The sequence below is a fragment of the Canis lupus genome, chromosome 22 (assembly GCF_048164855.1).
Source record: "Canis lupus baileyi chromosome 22, mCanLup2.hap1, whole genome shotgun sequence".
Classification (NCBI taxonomy): domain Eukaryota; kingdom Metazoa; phylum Chordata; class Mammalia; order Carnivora; family Canidae; genus Canis; species Canis lupus.
Window position 1 is genome coordinate 5,720,179 of NC_132859.1, and position 19,072 is coordinate 5,739,250.

Sequence of the window (19,072 nt, forward strand, 5' to 3'; positions counted from 1 at the left end):
CAGAGGGAGAAGCAGGCTTCCTGTGGGAAGCGTGGTGCGGAACTCGATCCCAGGACCTGAGCCGAAGGTAGACGCTCAACCACTAAGCCACTCAGGTGTCCTGGGTTTGAACTTCTTAACATGGGCGCAATAACCACTCTCCCATCCTTAGCTACAGTGCCTCGTCTACACACTCCATGGGTCATGGTGCAACAGGGGAGCAGCAAGTGGTTGCAAATGAACCCAGATTCAAAGGTCCATGTTAAGAACAAGGACTCGGTCCATCTAATAGAAAAAGCGTCCTACCCAAGCATGACTCTACTAAAAAAAAAAAAAAAAAAAAAGTACATGTCATCTTATCAAAAAGGAAGATGCCTCTAAAGGAAGGAATGACTAGAACCATTATTAATAGCTTCTTACGATGAAACCTTTCCAACTGCTTGGAAGAGCCTCACTCTTAGTGCCGTATTCTCCCCAGGGCGTTGGTGGTGGGGTTCCTGCAAAGCAGCAGGAAGCCACGTGTGAGAGGCCAAGCACGACCTCTACTTCTGAGTCCAGGCAAAGGGAGGAAAAAAGGGACGATCAGGGAAAAAGAGAGAGTGGGGAAAAGAGAGACACAGCCAGGAGAAGATGGGGAAGCGAACCTCAGGCAGAGCTTGAGGTGGCCCCGTGGAATCACAGCTTCCCCAGAAGACACAGAGTGGCCTACACTACCCCTCAGGTCCCCTGCTGAGACCCGAGCTGGGACAGATGGCAGGATCCTTCTGCACTCTTCACGGCAAGCTCTTCTTCCGAAAAACACGCCATCTCCCCACAAAGTGCTATTTTAGACTCTTGGGCTGTGACTCCTGCTCAGCTAGATCTAATGCATGATCATCTACATGAACAATCCGACAAATGGAAAGCTCCCAACAACTATTAGTCAGCAAGTCTTACCCGCCATACACATTTCATCCTGCTTCTAAAACAGCTTCATATTTCAGGTGTAAACCACAAGTAACAATGGCACTTTCAAAGAACCTCTCATTTCAGAGATTTTAGCTACGAAGGCAGAGCTGTCTGGAGGTATTCATCCGAAGATTGAAAGAGTTGATATAAACAATTGGAGTGCAGCTCAATTTATAGCCCTTGAGGACCCTCTGTGAGAATGTTTTCTAAGACATCGGAGTCAAACATCTGTATACGGTCTTAAGACAAAAGCCAACGTTGTCAATTTTACATTTTCAGTTGTAAATTTGAAAACTGTTCCTGAAATTAAGAAAAAAAAAAAAAACTTCTTTTGTAAACTGTAATTTCGTATTTTGCTTAAAACTATGAATTTATGAATATGTTGATGTGTCCTGTAGCAAGAGACATTTCTCCAGGAAACAAAGGGTTGGCATCCAAACTTGGATGTTCTTAAGTCTAAAGGGAAATAAATGTGACTAACATTGCATTGCAAATACTTCCTACCCTTGTTAAATTATACAATAGCATTAACCAGTGGGAAAATATTCCTCCCAGGACTTGAGAAATACACAGAAACTTAAGTACCAGGTCTCTATTATTATAATTATTATTTATTTCTATGAATTCATTACCCAAAATGTTGTAAATATTTGTATGCATGATTCAACAGTAATCAGTGGTGTTTATCTTGACTAGCTGATAATCTACAGGCTGCAGTGCATTTATGATTTCAATGGAATTAATCTTCAATTCTCTACACTTCATTGTGAAAAGAGCTATAAACAGGTTGCCAAGAGGAGCCTTTTAACACCAAGGCTTTATTTGTGGGAGAAAAAAAAAAAAAACAACTCCTCTTGGGCAAATTCATCTGTATTTACTGCAACATATAACTATTCTCACAAGGAGCAAACGGGCTTAACTCCTTGTAACGTACCCGTCTAAAAGACATCCCAGATATGAGAATAACACACGTTTCAAGAAGCAACACGATGGAGTCAATTCTGCTTTGTCTACGCGAAAAGCAAGTACAGGTCCTTTTTTGACCTGTGAGAATGCAAAGGATCCAGGGGTGCTGGGCAGGAGATAAGGGGGTGGCAATCTGTCTTGTTAACACTTCCAGCATCCCTGGAAGCCCTAAAGCCCCCCTCTGACTTTTTTTTTTTCTTGAATTATCTTTCCATTTTCAGATACATATGCAACACTTTATTCTTGTTGGGTAAATTTTAGTTAGATGATCCCGCAGGCCAATGCATCACATTTCACCAAGACCAAATTTCTTGGCCATCACGTCCTGCCCATTTTCAGCCGGCTTCCTGGGCCACCAGGCTGACACCCCTGCTTGGACGGTCGTGGCAGGCGAGGGAAATGCCAGGGCCTGTCCATCAGCTCGATGCTTGAAGCCACTGCAGTGTGGCTACTCAGTGATTTACCCAGAGCTGGGGAGGGACCATGACCGCTGGCAGTGCTGCCGGGAGACGCTGGTGGCTGTCACCGGCCAGTGAAAGCGGGTCAGATGTTCTCCCAGCGAAGATGCCTCAGAGCATCTCCTCTCGTTTCATCGGGTCATGGCACATGCCCGCTACCCACCCCCCAAAAAATGAAAATGGATTTCCCACCACCCTCTCCTCTTGCAGACAAAACAAAACAAAAAATTCAAACTAAAAACAACAGCCACAAACTAACACAAGAAACTAAACATGTCTTTTGTGGGGCTTTTGAAAATTGGATACTTTTCAAATAATAATTTGGAGGACCACTGTGGTTCATTATAAGAACTGATTTTATAAGTCCTTCTATATATAGTTGGGCTACTCTTCTAGCTCATAGCTATCTTTAAATTTAAGTGTTTCTGAAGGAAAAAAGATAAAAGAGTTCCTCGATTTTCTTTATAAATAAAGTTTTTACACGTAAAAGAGGCATATTAAAGCACTGACACAGGATATGCCATGCAAGATTTGCCTTAAAATACCTGAGCCCATCACGCCCCACCCCAAGAAAGAGTAGGACGATAGAAACAAGATCAACAAATATCAAAAACTGTCAACACCTGATTATGGTACATTAACAGTACTCTCTCCACTTCTGTAATGTGTCTGAAAATCCTCATTTAAAAAAACTTACTTAGAAACCTCTAAACATGGAGGTGTGCCTTAAGTCACTACTTCCCCTAAATTAACCAAATCACTTAAGAGCCAAGTGTTTTCCCCCTTAGAATTCAAGCTTTAGTTACTTTAAATAAATACATGATACATTCGCAAGCTCACTGTAGAATTAGGAACGCCACCCATGTTAGCCTATCTTTGCTACCTCCGACTATTAATGTCTAATATTCTGCAAACTAAAACTTATCTGTTAATTAAGGGCAAATGAGACAGTACCTAAAGAAGACCTGTCCTAATTCATCATCCAAACGGACATACAAGTAAGCAATTATTTTCATATCCCTCATTTTCATGACAGACATTAAAACCGAACAAAGAATGGCTATGACGTTCAAGAGCCTGCTCACTTCCCTAGTTGGCTGCAATATTTTTTCATTCTGCCTACATATTTAAATTTCAGCCTTGCACTTGTCCTAATCTACCTTCCCAAAGTGTCAGATTGCTGCATTTCTAAAATATAACAATAAGCTGTAAGATCTCTTCATTAATCTTCCAACATGGGCCACTTAAAAGTAAGTGAGGCATTATAGCCTAATTCAGTTAAATTTTCCATAGCATCTACATTCAAATGGAAATGTATCTGCCAGCTTATTAGGTGCTGAGGATATTACATTATACTCTGTGAAGCGCAGTAAGATGACTCACACAGCAAAATAAAAGGAAAAATGGATTGAAATGGAATAAAATTAAGTGCTATAAAAATCAACTGGTAAAAATTACACGTGATAAAGACTTGTACTTTCTCTAAGAATTCCAGCTTCAAATCTGAGATATATTGGTCTTTAGGACCAGAATAAGACACTTGTGATGGTAATGAAATGCAAGTTTGCAAAGTTGTTACTCAATATTCAAACAGCAACAAACCCTCTGGCTAGGATTAGGAACCTAGTTAATAGCTTTTTAGCTCCACTGTGATCACTGGGATTACTCTTCTTCTATTTTTCTTTTTCACTTTTAATCCTGCAGTTAATAAATTATGGAATCTTAGAGTTGGAGCAGAATCGAGAAATAGGGCTAAGTCAACCACCCAATTTAGTAGATAAAGAAATGAAGGCTCATGGATCGTCAATCTTGCCTTCCTCCTAAATTACAGCAAATCTAGCGTTCTTTTACGTGTTTTTCCTGACACAGGCTGCCTTGTTTGTGCTTTTGAAAGATTCCTTTATATAGCTGAGTGTAAAAATTCACTTCCCCCTCTCCCTACCCACCCCTATATATACATACATATACATACATATGTATACAAAGATTTATGTGTGTGTATATAATATATATATATATTATATAGACACATAATAGAGACATCTCTTAAGCTAACAGACTATATCTGAAAAGAAAAAGTCCCTGGAAACTATCTTGGAATTTCCAGGGAAAAAAAAAAATCGCATAAACTTTCAGCCTTGTAAAAGATGTTTAACAGAACTGCATAATTAAAATAATTTAGTCTTGTTATGCCAACCTCAAGGCTGTATCAGTTGTTCACAAACTGCTATTAAGACAAAATAAAATTAAGCAGAAGTTTCTTAATTCCATTTTCAGAGGCTAGATTTAAAAGACAAAAGTTAACTGCTTGACATCAGCAACCTAACCTCCAATACAGCTTTTTAGCAATCTCCATATTAGGGAAGCTAAACTGAGCTTAAAGGCTCAAGTACATCCATCCAATTTGAGGTCTCAAAATTTGAGAAAGGCTTTAAAACTTCAGACAGAGAACAAATACTGAGACAATATTAATATGTGAGTTGTTTTGCCTCGTAGTGAAGCAATGTGGAAATGGCAAACACTCAAGCATTTTCTCTCTCGGTTTAGCTGAGACCTAAAAAGTGAAGTCATGTGATCATTTTTTACTACTGAGTTCACCAAGTAATAAAAGGGACTCCAAAATCATAAAAATTATCAGAGAATTGTTTAGGCCACGTATCCTTTTCACTTTCAAAACTTACAAGCTGCTAACTAATACGCTTTGGGGATTATTCTTCCCAAAATACATCCCAACCTACATTTTATAGGTGTAAAGTTTACTAATGCTATGACACACGTGTCTTTCAAATCTCTAGCATAGTTAAATGCTTTCTGCATAAGCCACCTCCAACTACCCTAAGTCTGGTGGTACAGAGTTAGGAACCGCGGTCCTCTGGAGAGCTTCCTAAAAGAGAGGTCAGTTATAAAAGGCTAAACTCAGTGTGAGGGGAGACAGTGCAGCATTCAGGCAAAGCAGCCCCTTTCCAAGGAGCTGCCGCCACAGGGACATTTGCAACCAAGCTCCTAACACCGCCTGCCCTGGATCTTTACTTAAAACCTCAAAAAGTGGTTATGCCAAGTAAAAGGCAGGACAAGTCATAAAATAACAAGTTGGATTCATTTTTGCCTTTGTAATAACAGATCTACTGTCTACTCGCTGGCAATCTCTCACCGTGTCTGACTTTTTCTTTTCTTATTTTCCAGGTTGGAGAGTTTTTTTTCTCAAAACCTGATGAAATATTTTATGTGAAGCTAAATTATCATGTTGATGGGCCCGGGTTTAGAAAACAGGCTGAAGTCGTACATATGTTCCAAATAAAATATTTAAGATACTTAGATGTTTACTTTCATATGAAATCTGTTCACTAATTGGTCAATTTAGGACATAAATACAGAAGGTGCAGTTAGAGCTTTGGTTTTACAGTTCAGGGGCCATCCCTGATTCCTGTATCATTTGGGACGTCAGGCAAGGTTTCAACTTCCACATCAGTTCTGTTGGGAGGTGGATTTCTGGAGTGATGGCAGGCATGTAATGAATTTATCCTTCCTGACCTCCACCATGCTGTACATATGCTAGACATGTAAAAGTATGCAGTGTTTTACTAGAAATCACAAAGGGTGCATTGTCTCCTTGCAAGTGATCTCTTGCTGAGATAACAAAAACACAAAGTTATTGTAAGTCACACTGCAGCTACATTGTACACAGATGTCTCTTGTCCTGAGGAATTTTAAATATAAAAGATGCAGGCACTGCTAAACAAAGATGGTATTATAATCTCTATCAGTTACATAACTTAAGTGATCAAATTAGAGAAAGAAGGAACGCTATTCCAGAAGTTTTGCACGAAGAATAAGGGCATCCTGAATTTATAATATATGTGGGAGCAAAAAAAAAAAAAATTCACCTGACAGATATTCTCTGTGTGACAAGGTTTTGATGGAACACGGCTACTCCATCAACACAGGTTATGTTCCCTGGGGTTATCAGCTGCGTGACTGATGGATCTCATTCGTGATTATGGTACACAGAAAAAGCATGAAAAAGAATGAAATGTGAGGGTGATCTGCTGAAGACTATTATCTACAAAAGGGCGGGACCTGACCTATGTTTTCTTCATTGCAAAGTCCCGGGTGCATTGTAGGTGCTTGTTGAATATACACCCAGTAAAGAAAGGGTGGTAGGATTTCGGTTTCATCTCTGGTGCTGACATCAACCACTTATATGACATGTAGTCAAGCACTTAATTCTTAGTGTTCTCATCTCTAAAACTGAACCATCAACACCTGCCTCGGTGGGCTGTTTTACAGAATGGAATCATGGAAGTGTAAGCACCTAGCCTGGCACCACAATGCCTGGTATATATATATATAGTGTTTGGTAAAAGCTTATTGGGGGAAAAATGGTAGAAATAATAGTTTAGTACTGGGCTAAAACAGAGATTAATGTCATTGGGCTATTCTTTTATCTACCACCTTTACCCTGCTCTTTGAAACTTATTGATCCCTGAATTTAGCTGGAAGTAATCTAATAGCTCTCTTTACCTTAATGATACTAGTGTATCCCAACTAAATCCTTACCACAACACCCTTTATCCTGGTATCCTGTGGCTCAATCTATAAAATCAGCAGTTGAGTTAACATTTTAGAACAATGACCGCACTGTTGGTGCGTAAGGTATGTATAAATTCCCATGGCAACCTAAATTTGTACCTCTCGAAGCTATTTTCAGATGCTAGTAATAACATATCTCAAAAGTGAAAAAGTATTTGTAGACAAAAATGAGATTCTAAAACAAATGTACAGTTCCAGTATTATAAACCATGGCTGAAAAGGACTTCTATTGTTGTCCTTACAAATTTAATCCTAATTCTGCTATTGTTATGTAAAAATATAGAATCTGTCATGGAACTTCATCTTTACTTCATTTGATACACATTTCTGTGATTCAGTTTCCTTTCTACTAAAAATATGGAAACTTCACATATATTAAGTTAGACAATCCCACAGATATTTCGTACTTGTTCATTCTGTAAAAATATTCTCCAAATTTGAGCACTCAGCAAAGTATCAGAACATTATATCTACACCCTTTCTCTTTCTATGTAAACATATAGATTTTTTTTTTGAGAAATGAATATGCAATTAGCCCACGGGAAGATTAACGGAACTACTTTTTTTTTGGTTTTATTTTAACCATTAAATGTCTAACCTAGGGTTCTGAAGCAGAGGCAGTTTTGCTCACCAGGGGACATTGGACAATAACTGGAGACAAGTTTGGTTACAAGAACTAAAGGTTGAGAGAAAACTGCCACTGGTATCTAGTGAGTAGAGGTCAGAGATGCTGCTGAGTATCTATAATACATAGCACAGCCCCCTACAGCACATATTTATCAGGTCCAAAATGTCAGAAGTGCAGAGGCTGAGACACCCTAGTCCACAACAAAGTCAATTTAATAATATGCCCTTCAGAAACTGATATACTCTTTTGTGGCATTAACCTTAAACCAAGCATTATGCTGTCTGAAGGCGTTTAAGACAAACACAATGTGATATTTTAGAGTAATATGGCTAAGTTTTTTGGATCTATATCATAGACTTTCAACATCTGCATAAGTGATTCCTATTAATGCCATCTCTGACACAATCTTGAAGCCCGTTGATCCTGCCAGGGGATCCGCACTGCAGTTGAGGACAGAGAATTGAAATGTGAGCAATGGGTGCTTTGTCAGAGCGGCTGCAATCTCCAAGTCAATCAGGCTTAATTGGTCCAATAAACAAAAACATTACATCAATTATAAAATCTCCAAAATCACTGTCATGTTTTCATTGATTAATTCCTACTCATTTACTCAACAGAAAGAGTTTTGCAGCAAGAAATAAAGTGCTTTAAATCACATCCAGTACGCTGCAAAGCCAGGTGTCTAATTATAGCAACCCCTCCCCCCTCACTCTCTTTCTCTTCTCTCACGCACTTACTTCTTCTAGGGAGCAATATTAGCTGCAGAGACTACTAACTCCTTATTGTGAGCTACGTTTTTAAATTTTGCATGGCAGTGATCTTAGGAGAAAAGGTCTCAAAAAAAGAAAATTGGTCCTTGGGTAAGAAACATTGGTTGGGGTACCAATAATTTGATTAATTTATCACATGCACGCTTACTGGCTAACCTTGCCATTAAATCACTTTTACTCTTTGAGTTAGCTCCTATTACACAACCATGTTGAGTCTCCCCAAATTACAAGAACTAGGATTAGGATCTAACCATTTCCCAGTGGTTTTCAGACCAACTCTACTAAGACCCAGATCTGGTAGCTGCCACTACCCAACCTGAACCATTCAGTGGTTTCCCACAGCCTTAGAATAAACATTCAACTCTTCAGTTGGAACTCACGAAGTCCTTGGTAACCTGCACCTTATCGTCCAGCCCTGAGCCTTCCCTTTTTTTCTTAACTGCCTTTTAGCAACTGTCATCCCAGTCATGGCAAACTGCTAGCAGTTCCTGGAACATTCCATATTTTTTTCATGCTTGACTTGCAATGCACTGATGCTTTATCTCCAATGTGTTTTATCTGCCCCGGTTACACCTTCATCCTTACTACCAAGTGTCATTGGAACTGCTCAGGAGGCCTGCCCTGCCTTCCTTCCCCTCTGTTTCCATAGTATCCTGGGGACCTTCATCGATGAGCATGTTCCACTACGTTCTCTGACGATCTGCTCTGTCTCCTATGTGAGACTGATTGTGTAAAGGTAGGAGGCCTCATCTGTGAAGACCCAGAGCCCCTGGCAATGGCTGGTACAGAACAGATTATAAACACTGGTGACTCAATCAATTAATGGATGAATGATGGTACTTTCATCATTCCTCCACTTACAATGGCAACATTTTATCCTTCTCTAACCATCCTCAATTATACACATACTCTATAGCCCTGACTTCTACTCACTGAAGCCTTCAAGGTTCAGCTGCATAGTACCTACCTAATAAACATCTGATGAACAAACCAATCAAGAAATGAATCCTTAAAAAGTCGTTGAGTGCCATTAATCCAAGGACAGGAGGATCTCAGTAAAGGCTGACTAGCAAAAGGAGGGGATAATGTGCAACTTATTTCCTTCTGGATCTGGGGGGAAAATGTGTATGAACACATGACTCTACCTGAATGGTATATGCGTAGTTATGACACCAATATTGCAACTTTGCTGGGTTTGAAAGTTTCCAAAATAAAATTTTGAGAGGAAAATACCAGCAATTATATTAAATGTAGAAGTACTTACAGAAGGATCAACAGAGGGCTACGAGATTCCCCAAGGAGAAAATGGAGAGGAGCCTGTACCCAGCTCTGGGAGCAGAGGAGGCCAATTAGGGAAGATGTCATAGCAAGGATGATGCCTGGGATGAATCTTGAAGGACATACAGGAGTAAGGAAAGGAGAAGGGAAGGAGATCCCAGGATAAGTGGATGACCTAAATAGCACAAGCTGGGAAGACGCTGTTTATATTGCATTCTATTCATTTAAAAAAGTTAAAATGTGTGTTAATGTTATCACAGATAATTACTGAATGTGTGTACAATTTTTAGGTATCACTAATCTTAACCAACGGGTTTGGGATATGGGTGTGGGGTTTGTGCTTAGAGTTTTGTTATGTGATGGTATAACACAGGAGCTGTCTCTGCTTCCAATAAATATGGAAGATCTATTGGAGGATTGAAGAAGTAACGGAATACTAATTTGATTATAAGCACAGGCCAAGGACCTAGGCAAGATGCGTTCCGGGGAAGATACTTATAAAAAATGACAGAAATAAACATATCAGAAACTAGAGATAATTAAACATTTGGAAATCATTAGGGCCCTGAGCCAAGGTACTAGGTTGCCATGACAAAGCCAAAAGAAGCTACAGAAAATCTGACAAGCAGGTATCCTGGGAGAAGCTGAACAAAGAAGAGAAAGGCCAATGTTTTCAAGAGGCAATAAGATTATAATTTTCTAAATCTCTCTTGGGAATAGGCTCTGAATATTACTCTGCCTTAAGTTTTATAGCATGAGTCCAGTCTGACTGCAAATTAAGCAGAGGTAGGTACTGTGAAACAGGGATATTTTACTTAATGTCTGAACCCTCTTCTGGCTTTTTATTTTGCCACGAATCACCGAGGAATCTGCTATTGGCTGTTGCAGAGAAGAAGGAGGCTGGAGCAATCACATTCACCAACCGGGAGAGATCCCCAGAGCCGCTGTTTGTCTTGTACCCCATGCTTCTCTCAAACCCTAGAATGGATATTTGGGGGTTCTGTAATGCTGACCCCTCCAGGGATGGGTGTAAACCTGTTTGCACTGGCTGGCATTAGCTGACTGTGGCCCTTGCGTCTCAATTCCACATTCAGTGGCCTCGTATTGATAGCTTGAAATTAGTCATGGAATTACAGAAATCAGCAAACTTGACAGATCAAGGTGGTTCTGTTTTTCCCCTCAGAGAGCAGGTTGTTAGACACTGACTAGCATACCACTAGATCCAACCCATCTAGACAGTCAGAAACCAACTACACACCTCATGATAAATAATTACAAAAAAACAAAACAAAACAAAAAAAAAAACAAAACCCTCAGCAATCTATCAGCAAGCAAATCAGCCTGGATTCCTCTTACAAATCAAAGGTTTCGAAAGTTGCATTGTCATTTGTCCTGCTCAAGCGTCTAGATCAAAGTATCTACACACAGATAGGTCCTGCTAATGTCAACTAAGAAGGAAGCAAAAACCATTTTTTGCTTATTATACATAGAGTTGAAATCAAATGATAGAAAAGGTAGACAAATTTAAATTGTGTTATTCTGGGGACTTTTATAAGGTTTTAATCTCCAGGGGGAGTAATCAACCTTTGTTCCTAAGTACTAACTGTAGCTTTTGAGATTCAAATGGTTTTCCCTCACTTTTGAGCAACTGATTATCTTTCTATACCACATGTATGCGTTAAACAAACCAGATATCTTTAATAATTTAGATACTAACCCACATGGATCACTCCATTCTCTTGATGGAAAGGACGGCTAACCTAGTGCTGTCTTATGCAATCCATAATCAGAAAAGAAGTAAAATATGTTCTATTGGTATGAATAAAAGGAAACATGAAAGAAAAAAAAATGTCATCACTTGGATACCTCAATTCATTCTCTTCATTCCTAAGAGCAAAGGAAAGACACCTACTTATTAAGAAGAAGAGTAACTGCATGTGAATCTTTCAAAGTGAATCAGATACATATTTTTTCAAATGTGTCTGATTTCTCTTCTATCCTTTATTCTAATGAGTCACTTAAATCCCAAAAGGTAATTTTCAATTCTACTTTTCCCCTCAATCATTTGTCTCCCCCTCCCCCCATACCAGGCAATACAATAACAGATCAAGAGGCCGATGACTAAGCATTATACTTACAATCTTCATCAACACATCTGTTTACATGTGAATAAATGAAAAGTACCTTTCATCAAATGTATCAGTCATCAAAGACACAGAGGTAAGTGATCAGTCCTGAATTACCCTGTAAAATGACTTCATACTTTTTAAAATGTGTTTAAAGTTTGTATCAAAATTCGAGTTACTTAACAGTGATTCATCACTCACAACCACCAGGGAGCATCACAATATCAACTTATAAACTCCTATATGACTTTGAAGCCCCTTGAATCACGGATCTGTCCCTAAAGTTTAATAATTCTTACTTTATACACATTTTGACTCTTCATGAGATGCCAGAAGCTGTCCTCAACGATGTGAGTTGAATATTCGAAGTTAACAAATTCTTTTTTTTTCCTAAAATACGGCCTACCAAAATACTTGTTCCTTAATTTACACACAAACACATCTCTAAGAAAACTACTTGAATGTGGACAACGTATTATTTTTTTTTAACTTCTCAAGTGTTTTCTGCTTCATGCTTCCTGTGTATTCCCATATTCCTAACCCCAATATGAGTCTCTTTGGTCTTTTGCCACCATCCATACATATCCTAACATGGGCCTATCTTCCTTCTAACCCTTTGCATCTCACTGCTTTGATCATTTTATGTTATCTCAGTGAGGTTTAGAGTCCCTGAGCAGTCACATCACTCATTTAAATGTCAGTCTACAACCAGGATCCTATGGGAATAGTAACATAAAGAAGCAAGAATAAGTTGGGTAAATGAGAGACACTGCTTGAGATTCACTTTCTCTGACACGGTTTTCTACATATCCTTTCCCCTGCTCCATACCCCCCCCCCCAATTAAACCCCCACACATCCTCCCAGAACCCTAATTACCACATTACTGAAACAAAAGTAGTCTTTAAGGACTCCTCCCATATGCGTACACGGGGAGTCCTCTGCTCCATCTCAGACTCTCTCTCCGGGATGGGAACCTAGCACCAAAGACAGTGTGTGAAAACTACCACTCTTTGTGTTTACATAGCACACTATGATTTTCTATAATCCTCACAACCACTGCTGGAAGTCATCCAAGCAGATGCTACTACCTTATTTTAGAGGTAAGGAATCCAGCTTTGGGATGTGAAACGTCTGGCCAAGGATCATATGTTTAATGAACAGCAATGGTCTTACTTGAGAATTGACCAGCCTCCTTCCCGTGTCACTTCTGAGGATACTAAATAATCTAACTAATCGACTCCTGAAAGCCTCTATGGGCAAAGTACTGTCTTGGGCTCTCAACAATCACATTCTCCCAGCAGCCTGGAAAGGTTGACAAGGTGTACTTTGTAATTCGGGACTGCATGATCCCTGCCTAGAAAATGTAGAAAGTGAAGCCCCAAAAACACATCAATAGTAAATGGTGACTATGGGGTTAGAACCAGGTCTTCGCATTCCTTGACTGTCTCCCTACCACAGGGCTCTATATTTGGGACTATAAGCATGGTAACACCACAGGGGAAACGTATGACTTTGTGTTAAACTGCATTTGGGGAACCACAGGCACACACACACACACACATATTCCTGTTTTGGGATAGACAACCCAAAATACTGTATTTTTAATAATTTTAAAAACTAAAAAGAAAACAATTTCTATAATAAAGTTAATGTTCTGAATAGTGACATTACTCTATTCTATATAATTTCAATTTTCTAGGTAGCACAGACTGTAAAATACATGCCCTGCTAGAGAGCTCCACTTCTCCTAGAGCAGATATCATGAACAGCTGAACTTCTGATCCTTTAAAATTACAGGAAAAAAAAAAGGGGGAAGAGGTATCTGTATAATATCTAAAACTAGGACACCTTTTAAAGGTATCCTTTGGGGATGCCTGGGTGGCTCAGTTGTTGAGCATCTGCCTTTGGTTCAGGTCGTGATCTTGGGGTCCTGGGATCGAGTTCCGCATTAGGCCCCCCTGCAGGGAGCCTGCTTCTCCCTTTGCCTGTGTCTCTGCCTCTTTCTCTGTGTCTCTCATGAATGGATAAATAAAATCTTTTAAAAAATTTAAAATAAAATAAAAAAATAAAATAAAATAAAATAAAATAAAATATAAAATAAAATAAAAAATAAAATAAAATAAAAAAATAAAATAAAATAAATAAAATAAAATAAAATAAAATAAAATAAAATAAAATAATAAAATAAAATAAAATATCCTTTGTCAGACAAACCCAGATTACTAAGTAGTTTTCTTGCCCCATTCACATTCTAGGATTCAGATGTTTTTGTTTATATTTTTTTTAAGGAGCAGATACTGGCCAAGCTATTTTATAAAGGGGCAACAGGCTGAACTCACAATGGTGTCACACTGCAGTGGCAGGACAGTGAGAAGGACATGAGTCAATCCCAGAAATAAACAGAGTAATAATTCTCTGGGCAGTATTTATATATAAAAAGTATGCTGGAAGACCTGTTTATTATAGTTTACGACTATAAAAATTGTATCTGAGCATAAGAAGACATAAATGAGGGAAACTGTTGTCTTGCTTAGCACACATTTTAATGACTCAGGAAGAGCTTTCATAACACCGTGAAAACAGACGCTGGCCTTATGATCATGGCCATCCCCGGCCGCTCTGCTGCACGAGATGACAGGGTGCCTGACAAATGGAAGCAAAAAGTCTTTCCACTTCACACTATTCTGGAATTCGTGCTTCTTCCCATGAGGAACAAAGTGTCCTGAAATTGAGGCCTGAAGCAATTTTATATACATGTAGGGGAGAAAAAAATAAAAAGGGCTTAGGTGAGCCACACAGTGATGACGGCCTCTCCTACTATTGCTGCTAATCAATTCACTTTGGCAACAAGTGTTGTGCTAAAGGGACAAGCTCCATGGTGACTCCCTCATATTCTGGGATGACTCAAGCCAAAACACATGGCAAAAATAATGACGCCTTGTGCTGCCTCTCCACTCTGTGCTTTGGATTAGACTTACTAGAGTATTACAATCAGCCAGGAACAGATTAATTCTTGGAAACAAAGTCATATTTAGTGGCTAATTTTCACATTAAGTTGGTTTTGAAATATATATTCTGTAATAAAACAATAGGGGAATACTTATTTCCAGCAGATGAGCCTGAATTTGGCCAATAATCTAATAACACCGTTCGCCTAGCAGTTACCGCGTCCTCTGCTCACTAATAAACGACTGCATTTTTCTAACTGGATGCTCACTGGACAATGAAAGAAGATAAAATCTGGAAGAAAAAGTTAATTCTATCATCTCATAAGACTTCAGTGTTTTAAGACCTCATTATATCTTAAATAATGTACATTCAAATATTTTATGCTTAAAGCTAAAAAGGAAATTTAGTCTCAATTTCCAGGATTATCAGATGCATGTTAATAAGCCAAAGTTTAAAATATTTTGCTTCCTTTTATTCAATCAATGTCAAATTATATTCGCTACGTAATTCTTATTTTAATCAAAATTTAAATATTTATGCCCTAGTTACATAATCCTTAGGGTTTAAAATCTGCAAAGCAAAACTAAAGTGGCTATATACAAACTAATTTAATCCTCACATCAGCACTATAAAATAGGTAATGCTATTGTCCAGTTCCTTGACGTAGTAAGTGAACCAAAGGAAACCGGGCTCCGATGCCCTCGTACCAACCCTGATGCTATTTTGTCTCTCAGACACTTGGCCAGGGATTGTCATTCTTTGTTTTGTCTTGTTTTATGTCCGTACTTTCAGTTAGTTATCTGCTCATTCCTTTACTTGCTAAACATGAGCACCCGAACAAGTGCCAGGCTCTGGAGGAATAATGATGAATAACACACCGGTTATGCTTTTCAGTACAATGTTCCAAGTCTGGTGAGGACAGCGGACTTTGGATGAAATAATTAAATTCTATTGACAAAACTGCTGAAAGGACAGGTAAAAACTCCTATAGAAGCAAAGGCTTGGGGATAGTCATTGAAAAACTCTGAATCTCAATTCCCTCAACTGTAAAAAGAAAGAAAGAAAGAAAGAAAGAGAAAGAAAGAAGAAAGAAAGAAAGAAAGAAAGAAAGAAAGAAAGAAAGAAAGAAAGAAAGAGAAAAAGAAAAAAGGCATAAATAACAGGTGTTAATTCTGAAGAAAAGAATTCTAAAACCATATCAACTTGATACTAACTTCTTTTCCATAATAAATATGCTCAGGGCATTTTATTTTTCATATGTAAAATATGTGATATCACAGTGAATTAATTAAGGCTATCAAACTCCAATTTAGGAGATTTGCTTTATAATCTAAAGAACAGAGGGCATTTGAGTACAGAATTAAGCTATAGAAATATCATATAGTCCTTTCATTAATCTATGATCTTCCACCTGAATATATACCTGAAGTACCTGCCCTAATAGCAAAGCAATGACTGCAATGCAACCACTTAAAATACGAAAAATTTAATCCACTTATCATTAAAGCTTCACATCGTAGAGCCTGGCAAAAGATACTATGAATAAAAGCTATTGTGTATTCCTCAGTCAGCTGCCTCTCAATTATGCTTTTTTTTTTATCAACAATTTTGTCTATTGTCTACATCTCTCTCATTAAATGAATCTACATCTAGGCTTGTAGGTAGCAACCAAATTACTTCTTTCATTCGAATCGGGGGACTAAGTTTTGATTTGGAAAGATCCCCAGTGTTCAGCCCACAGCAGCTAAAATTTATGCTCACACTGATTTCTCATCTTCTTCAATACTTCCTAACTATGTGGCATAGGCCGGGTACTCTTAATACTGAGAGGGCTAGGATGGGTGGTGGGCTGCAGAGATCTCATAAACCCCTGAAAGTCCTGCCAGGTTTCAGGGTTAAGTGCTCATACTCACTGAATTTTATAAGTCCGACCAGATTCTCAAGATGAACCATTAGCTAAAAAGATGAGAATGTCTTCAGACAGACTCTTTATCCAGAACACACAGGAGATAGGACAAGGACTCAATAAACAAAAGACTGTAGAATTAATATTTATTAATATTAATATTTCCCACTTGAATTCACCTAGAGGCGTCTATCTCTTACCTATCCACCTGTCCCATCATGCCTCCCCAAAAACAGCAACGTAAAAGACAAAGCAAAACACACAGTGGCTTGGTCAGTTCCCATGCCCTATTCTGTGTTAAGTACCACGGAAGCTTCCTTTTCCAGCTTCTGTTGCGATAACGTTGGTGCCACATAACTAATTCTAGCCCAGGGACCCTGAGCTGGCGTAAAACCTCTGGGAAGAAATGGGTAAAAGCCACCGTTTTCTCCCTACCTCTCTGTCAGAGCTTCAGCTACCTTGGAAGTCACAAGTTGGAGGAAGATGGAGCAAACTCAGATCCCGGAGTCACTGGATAGAGTGCACCACTGAGTTTACAGGAGCAAGAAATAAATCTTTGCTGAAATAAGCCACCAAAATGGGGGGAGAGGGAGGGAGGATATTTGGTATTTCTGTAGCTTAATTCTGTACTCAAATGCCCTCTGTTCCTAATACCAGCCTATCCTCATATCCTCAGAATTAAGATTAAAAAAATAGACACATTAGTTTAAATCTATTTAGGGATCAATTAAAAAGGGGGGTTGTTTATTCCAAGTGCTTCTATCTTTTTATAAACTCTTCATTACGGGGGGGTGGGGGTACCTGGGTGGCTCAGTGGTTGAGTGTCTGCCTTGGGCTCAGGTCCTGGGATCAAGTCCCACATTGGGCTCCCCGCAGGGAGCCTACCTCTCCCTCTGTCTCTGTCTCTCCCTCTACATCTCCCATGAATAAATAAATAAAATCTTAAAAAAAAAACCAACTATTCATTACAAAGTCGACTTAAACTAGTTTATTTAGTGACATACCACATAATCCAAAAAGTTTATGTCCGTGCACCTCCCTAGTAAATAAGGATAAAACGTAGCTTAATGTCCAAATAAAAACAGATACGTAAGTCCAAGCAACAGTAAAGAGCATTCACACAATGGTGCAAGCCACTGGAGGTACAGAGCCGAGGTCTATACAGTCCTGAGACACCCCAGAGGACTCACACCAGTAAACAATGACAGTAGGCTCCAGTGTGGGATGCTATGGGGACATCTCCCACACATGGGAATAAAAGGACCAAGAGAGGCTCCCCAAAGGAACTGTCACTGGTATTGAGAGTCTAGAAGGACAGGTAGTAGTTAATTAAGAAAAGAAAGGTGGCAAAGTTTTTTTTTTTTCTTTTAATGAGAAGATAGAATGATGAGAGAGCACAAAGGTGAGACAGTGAGGTGTGTTAAAAATAAATAAATAAAAACCTCCAGGGAGGCTGGAGAGGAGAGGCTAAACTAAAGGGTGTTTCGGGGTAGTTCTAGGGAGGTGGGCCAGGGCAAATGGTGCTGCAATTTAAAATTCCAGTCTAAAAAATAATAATAATAAATAAATAAATAATAAAAATAAAATAAAATAAAATTCCAGTCTAAAAAAATAAATAAATAAAACAATAAAAAATAATAATAAAATTCCAGTCTAGGGACACCTGGGTGGCTCAGCGATTGGGCATCTGCCTTTGGCTCATGTCATGATCCTGGGATCGAGTCCCACATCGGGCTCCCTGCAGGGAGCCTGCTTCTCCCTCTGCCTGTGTCTCTGCCTCTCTCACTCTCTGCGTCTCTCATGAATAAATAAAATCTTTATAAATAATAAAGTAAAATTCCAGTCTAATTAAAGGACCTTCTCATGCCTTCCCAGGCGCTTCCAGGAGACAATAGGATGTTTGTGCAACTGGAGGATGGTCATGATCAGTCAATGCTTTAAAGGATTCTGGGTAATAATGATCATAATACAAAGAGATGAATATGTGAAAACTGTCATCAGCCATCTGTTACTCATTTAGATATACTGTGTCACCCTTCAATTTTTCCTTCTTCATTTATCTTGAGGAGAAATAAAATATTTTGGGGAGGAATTACGATCAAGTGGCTTTACATTATAAACTTTACAGCTTTACATAATTTAGAAATTTAAATAGATATTTCAGTTTCAGTGTAATACTGAGTCTAAAACCATGAGAATGGCAACCAGTTCATAATCTTTGTGTCTACGGAGCTCTACTTAAAAAAAAATGGAACACTATTATTTATGTAAAAGGTAAAGAAAGTGGATGAGTAGTAACCATAAAATAGTAACATAGTATAAACAAACAGGAACATATTTACTCTATTTTTGCTAAATGGGAGGCAGAGACAATCTTCCTTTTTTTTTTTTTTTTTTTTTTTGCTTCGGCCTAGAATTATTTTTGCTCATAAAGAAGCAAAAAATATAATTCAACTAGCCTAATTAAAGGATT

At 38.6% G+C, this 19,072-nt stretch overlaps 1 protein-coding gene across 44 annotated transcripts in view; it reads right to left on the bottom strand.

The window, feature by feature from the left end:
• Positions 1 to 19,072, bottom strand: part of MBNL1 (muscleblind like splicing regulator 1) — a 203,457-nt gene that overhangs the window by 78,946 nt on the left and 105,439 nt on the right. The gene's annotated exons all lie outside the window — the stretch shown is intronic.